General features: G+C 39.0%; 1 protein-coding gene across 1 annotated transcript in view; it reads right to left on the reverse strand.

Annotated features, from left to right (window-relative positions):
• Nucleotides 1–336: 336 nt before the first annotated feature.
• Nucleotides 337–6387, reverse strand: part of SPATA1 (spermatogenesis associated 1) — a 63139-nt gene continuing 57088 nt past the window's right edge. The window contains exon 15 of the mRNA XM_072974114.1: nucleotides 337–355. The gene's annotated coding sequence lies outside the window, so the exon portion shown is untranslated. The remainder of the gene's footprint in view (nucleotides 356–6387) is intronic.

Consider the following 6387-nt stretch of genomic DNA (forward strand, 5'->3'; position numbering starts at 1 on the left):
CACTTAAGTCTCTGAAATGGTGTGGTATTGCCCGAGTACAGCAAGAGGAAAGAAAACAAAGATGCCTCCAGCTACAGTGAAATCCGGGGCCGGAATGGAGAGGGGGTCTCCTAGGCAGAGGCCCACGTGCAGGACAAGTGGTGACCATCTGGCCGGAAAGAAGGGCAGGCAGGAGGGAAATACTGGCCAGTCGAGATTAGGCCAGACCGTGGAGAAATCTGAATCAGGAGTCCAGGCTCACCCTGGGGCAAGCAAATGGCAAGTGGCTGCAGGATACTGTGAAATAAGGTCACTCACCAACCAGCTTTACAATGATCGAGTCCTGAGCCGTGGCAGCTGCAGATCCAAGAGCACCCTGAGAATTAAGAACAGAAACAGGATATGGCTTTCTGTGCTTTGGAAAAACAGGCCCCTTAGGTAGTCAGATGTATATTTCAGGAAGCATTTTAATGGACCCAGTTTTTTGCACCTTCACTTACATACAAAAGCACTGAAATCATTAACTGAGATGACTGTTCCTTGTAACTAGCAGTAACCTTTTACCACGATGTAAGCTTTGACTGTCCATCCGTCCTCTCTAGCCAAAAATTCATGTGTGTGCTAGCTTCTCCCCTATGCCTTTGGGGCAATTTATTCGGAATTACTGAATGGTTGTCTACTGGGTCCTCAGTAAGATCCTGAATACAACTCAAACCCACATCTCTTCCATTGTACATTTTTCCTTCAGTCTACAGTGTTAGAAAGGTTAGTCTGGGTGAATTGAAGGGGGAAGAGACTGGAATGGGGGCTGCAGCTGGAAGGCTCGAAGGCAGAAGATGCAGTTACTAGAGCTTGCTGCAGTCAGATGGCCAGACAGCCAGGAGTTGAATCCAGGCTTCACTGCTTGCAATAATTTGTTTCTTAGGCAAGTCACCCCATAAATCTTAGTTTCGTCGGCTGTAGAGTGGGGCTGAGAATCATCCCTGTCTTACTTGGCCATTACTATGATCTAAGAGTAAGGATTTGAATGATCATGGTAGCAGGTAATGGATAGGAAATGTTAAAACAAACAAACTTATCTCATAATTTTGAGCCTGTAAGAATGAAAGAACAGTAGTACAGTACCAAGAATCACAAAGGGGACCTCAAGATGAAGAAAATAAATCTGGCTTCCTTTCAGAAACAGTGTTTCAAACTAAGCCTTTCCAATGCAATGTAAAAATATATTCTTTATTTTTGTTTCTCGTTAGTTAAAGCATTGTCTTCTCTTGAGAAAGCTGGGTTGAGAGAATTTTTTTGACACTATTTGGGTTCTGAAAAGGGGATTTACATGGTTTCAAATATTACTGGTGTTTGGAGGTTTAAAATAAATTTAAACTCGTGCTTTAATTAGTGTCTCAATTGTTACTATGTTTTGAGCTTTATGGTAATCAATTTTCTTTATAGTCATGAAGAGAGTTTGTAAGCCTATTGCTGTTTAAAAAGGAGACAAAAAAATACCTTTCAAAATGTTCTTTCTTCCAGGATCCACTGGTATTCATAGCAAACTAGTCTAGACCACAAGTGTGAGAACTGGCAGAAACTATTGATAGTTTTTCTGTAGTAAAATGCAGTGCTCTGCGTGAAGCTATGATCCGTAAGTTCAGACCACTGGACCACTGCCTTTAAACGTACTTTATTTCTTGCGGGGAGATCACAAATCATATTTAACTGAATATATGGTAATGTAAATATATTGTCCTAAATAATGTATGGTTTTCTAACAACCTGTTTTGAGATTTGGAAAAGAATGTCCTTCAGTGCATCAAGCCCAATAAATTTAAATTAAAAAAAAATGTGAGTGTATAGAAATGCCACTAATTTTTGTATGTTAATTTTATATCCTGCAACTTTACTAATTCTTTTATTAGTTCTAGTGGTTTTTGGTGGAGTCTTTAGGCTTTTCTATATATAAGATCACATCATTTGCTGACAGAAACAATTTGGCTTGCTTTTTATTCGGATGCTTTTTGTGTCTTTTTCTTGCCTAACTGCAGTTTTAGTTTACCTAGATCTTTTAACACTTCTTTTAATAATGTTTTATTCTTTTCTAGGTAGAGGTCTTGCACATTTTTGATAGATTTATCATAGATATTTGATATTTTGTGTTGCTACTCTAAACAATTTTTTTCATTTTTTGCTCTATGGCATGCCACTGTGAATCTGTTACAGAAATGACAGGTCAGCCAAGAAACAAGCACCACTCGGAAGGTTGGAGTACTCAGATTTATTAGGCTCAGGGGGGCTTCTGCTCTGAGGCTCTGAGCACCTCCAAGACGTGTGCATGAGGTTTTATAGGGTTAATTACAAGCTTGGGGTATTCAGCCAATAGGCATGGAACAGCTTTAGCAGCATCATTATCACAAAAGCCGAGACAAGGAGGCAGCAAACCAACATTTCAAGGCCAGATATGTCTCTCTGAAAATCCAGCTGGCTAGCAAAAAAAAAAAAAAAAAAAAAAAGAGCAGGGAAGCAGCAAACTAACACTTATTAACTTAAATTACGAGTTGGCCCAGCAGAACTCAGATCAGTAATCCGACACTTGTTACACTTAGATTTACAAGTAGGCCCAGCCCGACTGGTAGAATTGTGAGTGGTTTTATTTCAGTAAAAATATTTAACTAGACTTAGTGAAGTTGCCAAAAATAAATGAAAATTTCTGCTTTGTTTAAAAATGCTACAACACAAAAAACCCAAACAAAAATGTTTATGGTAGCTTTATTCATAATTGTCAAAACTTGGAAGCAATCAAGATGTCCTTTAGTAGGTAAATGGATAAATAAAGTGTGTTACATCTGGAAAATAGTATACTATTCAGCACTAAAAAGAAATGAGCTATAAAGCCATGAAAAGACATGAATAATCTTACATGCATACTGCTAAGTGAAAAAGCCAATCTGAAAGGCTATATACTGCAGGATTTCAACCATATGATATTCTGGTAAAAGCAAAACAGTGGAGACAGGGAAAAGATTGGTATTTGCCAGGGTTTGGGGAGGAGGAGGGGATGAATGGGAAGAGCTCAGAGGATTTTTAGGGTAGTAAAATGACCCTATATTATACTGCAATGGTGGGTACATGTCATTATACAATTGCCAAAACCCACAGAATGTACAGCAGCAAGAATAAACTCTAATGTAATTTGGGGAATAAAGATGCATCAATGTAGGTTCACCGACTGTAACAATGGACCACTCTGGTGCAGGATGTTGATATTTGAGGACACTGTGCAGCATACAGGCAGGGCGTAACTGGAACTTTCTGCTCAATTTTTCTGTGAACAAACAACTGCTCTAAAAAAATTACACTCATTATATGTTTTATATTTTGCCTATATATTTTATTATAAAATGTTGAGTCTTTTAGAATAAAAATAACTTTTGGGATATAAAAAATAATTTAAAATTTTTTTTAACATTGACTTTAATCTACTTTTAAAATACATGTGTATTAAAATTTCATGTGCTTTGAACACAACTAATTACAGTTGATTTTTTAAATCTTTAAGATTACTCTCAAAACAACAGAAATTACATGACAGTCTTGAGTATAAAAGCATACTTTTGCTGAAATAAAAACAAAATAAATAAATTTTATGGAATAATAAAAGACACAAAAAATCCAAATTATTAACATTGTTGTAGTAATAATTAAATGTAATCATCTCAATGGTTCATTGATATTCAATCATAAAATGCTCATCTTTACACACAAACTCATATTGATATAGACATAGGGATATTTATTTGTTTAATCATGTTGCCAAAATCATGGCCTCTGTTGTCTAAAGATGAATTGAATTGAGAGGCAGAGTTCTGGGTGGAGCAGAAATCACAGCCTTACTGCTTTGCCAGGCAAAGTGAGTCACAACAAGCTAATGTTGCAAGGCTGTGGACCCACCATAGGAGGGTAAGGGGAGCTTTTAAGAAGGGTCTGTTCAAGAAATGGTGCTCTGATAATGATCTGTAGAGGAGGGTCCCTGCACCCTTTCCTTCTTAACACAATCAATCCAGCATCAGGGGTCTCAGATGATTTTCTTCCTCCAGTGATCGTGTTTACTTGCCCGCAACCTTCTTCTTGGAACAAAGAACAGGGGAGCGTGAGTAGGAGTAGCTTAATCATTAAAAACGACTTAGGTAAACAAGCATAGGTGAGGCCATGCTGATTTCTTGCGCAAAATGGTTAAACAAAAACCAAGAAAACAAGGCAGTTTACGGTTACAATTATGAAATGTATTTTTTAAGGAAGAGGATAGTTTGTTGGCTCAGTTATAACTAAAATATTTAGACTTCAGAGTGTGGACTTCCGTTTGTGACCTTGCTCTGGGGCCTGCAAATGGTAGGGGAGGCTCTGGAGACTTCCGGAAACTCGTGGTGTTGGAAACCATCTTTCACCACAAGGAGAAAACCTACCTGATAATGGAGCCAACTCAAGAGGAAAACAGAGCCAAGAAATGGAAAATGAGACTGAGAACTAATGGCGTGATTAACATGTCTGGGTCCTGAAGATCCACCCATGAATGTTTAATTCCTTAAAATAATAAATTCCCACTTTTTTGCTCGTGGAGTTTTCTGTCACTTGTATCACATGTCACAACTTGTATGAAATCCTGATTTTTGATTCAGGAAAATGTGATGCTTTTACATGTAGAGTTAGCAGTGGGAGTGACAAGATAGCAGTGGGGAAGGAGAATGGGAAGGAGCCAAACTGAGGAGGTTTTGGAAAATGGGGCATGCGTGAACCTTGGCAGTAAAAGAAATAGTTATGAATGTCACTCCAGGAATGTAAATGTGAATAATCACTTCTTAGCCTTATATCTAAATGCAATCTAGTGGTCTATAGATAAACTAAAAAAAAAAAGTTTCGCAAAATTTGCATGAATATGTATATACTCTTTTCTGGAGAGAGAATTCAAAGCTATTCGTAGATGCTCAAAAAAACAAAAATGTAAGCTCTCATAATAAGAAACATTGCCCTTCTTTTGGGGCAATTGGGAAAGCTTTTGAAACGGTGGTGAGATATCAAAACAAAACACTATACTTTAGAGATTGTGAAATCTCTGACCATGGCAGTGTCTCTCAAATTACAATCCACTGCCTCCTGCACCACCATCACCTGGGGCTCTTGTTTTAAATTCACATTCATGGCCCTCATCCGTAGCCTTGTGAATCAGAATCTCTGGGGGCAGGGCCTAGGACACTGTATTTGGAGTGTATGATAGATTAATATAGTGAAATTTTACATGGCTTTACAACTTGATTGATAATTTGGCAGAATTTTAAGTGGAAATCATATTCTTTCAGAATTTCAAATGCATTGCTTCATAGTCTTTGAGTTTCAGGTGTTGCTCTTAAGAAATCTGTTCACATTCTGATTCTTGATCCTATGTCACTTTTTTTCTCCCTGGAAGCTCTGAAGATCTATTGTTTGCCATTTCCTTCTGAGAACTCATGTCCTTCATTCCCGGAATTTTTTTGTTACTTGATTTTTGATTTCTTCTCATCCAGACTGCGCTTCCAATTTTCTTACTGAGAGGTCTTTAAAAACAATTCCTCCCTATTCCTTTTTCTGTTGTTTAGGTCTCTTCCTTTTATATTACTGAATTTTCTTGTTTGTTGTCCATGATTAAGTCTTTTACTTTTAACAAAGTATAAAGAGAGGGTGCCTGGTGTTTCTGACTTTGAACTTGCTACAGGATGATCTGGGGGCATGATGCCAGTATCTTTGGTCCGGCACAAAGTCGGTTATTTCCCGTTTTAGATATACTACCCAAGCAGGTACCAGAGACGACAACCTCTCCAAGGAATTAATCCCCAGACCTCAGCCTGGGTGTGAGAGCGGCAGCTGCCTAGAGGCATAATGAGGCTGGAGAAAGGATCTAGGGAGCTAAAAGCTTCTCAAGCAGCTTTCACGCATTCCCCTCCTTTTCAGACATCCTACCCTCCGTCTCCCCTTCACCGCTAATTCCTGACGTGCCTCTTGCAGTTTCGGAACATTTTGAGGAATCTATGGCTTAAACTGGGTTGATTCTCACCTTTCCCCACTGTTGGGGCTTCAGGCACTGACCCTTCCTACTTGTGCTTTCCAGCTCCCAAAATGTTGCTGTCATCTCCTTGCCCTTGTGGGTTTAGGTTTTCCCTGGAGTTTAAGCATGGCAGGAAGCAAATGAGAGGCTTGTGTTCAAATCGCCATCTTAACTGTTACAGATATCCGCCTCTTAAACATCTCTGGGCCATTCCAAACAAGCAGCACAGTCACCCCTTCAGAGGCACCCTACTTCTCCACTTTGAGGGCTCCCTCCAGTTTCAGACTCCACAGGGAGGACACAAACCAAAGAGAGGCGCAGTGTTGAGGGGGCGTAAACAGTAG

Source organism: Vicugna pacos, chromosome 13 (genome assembly GCF_048564905.1).
Source record: "Vicugna pacos chromosome 13, VicPac4, whole genome shotgun sequence".
In the NCBI taxonomy this organism is placed as follows: Eukaryota; Metazoa; Chordata; class Mammalia; order Artiodactyla; family Camelidae; genus Vicugna; species Vicugna pacos.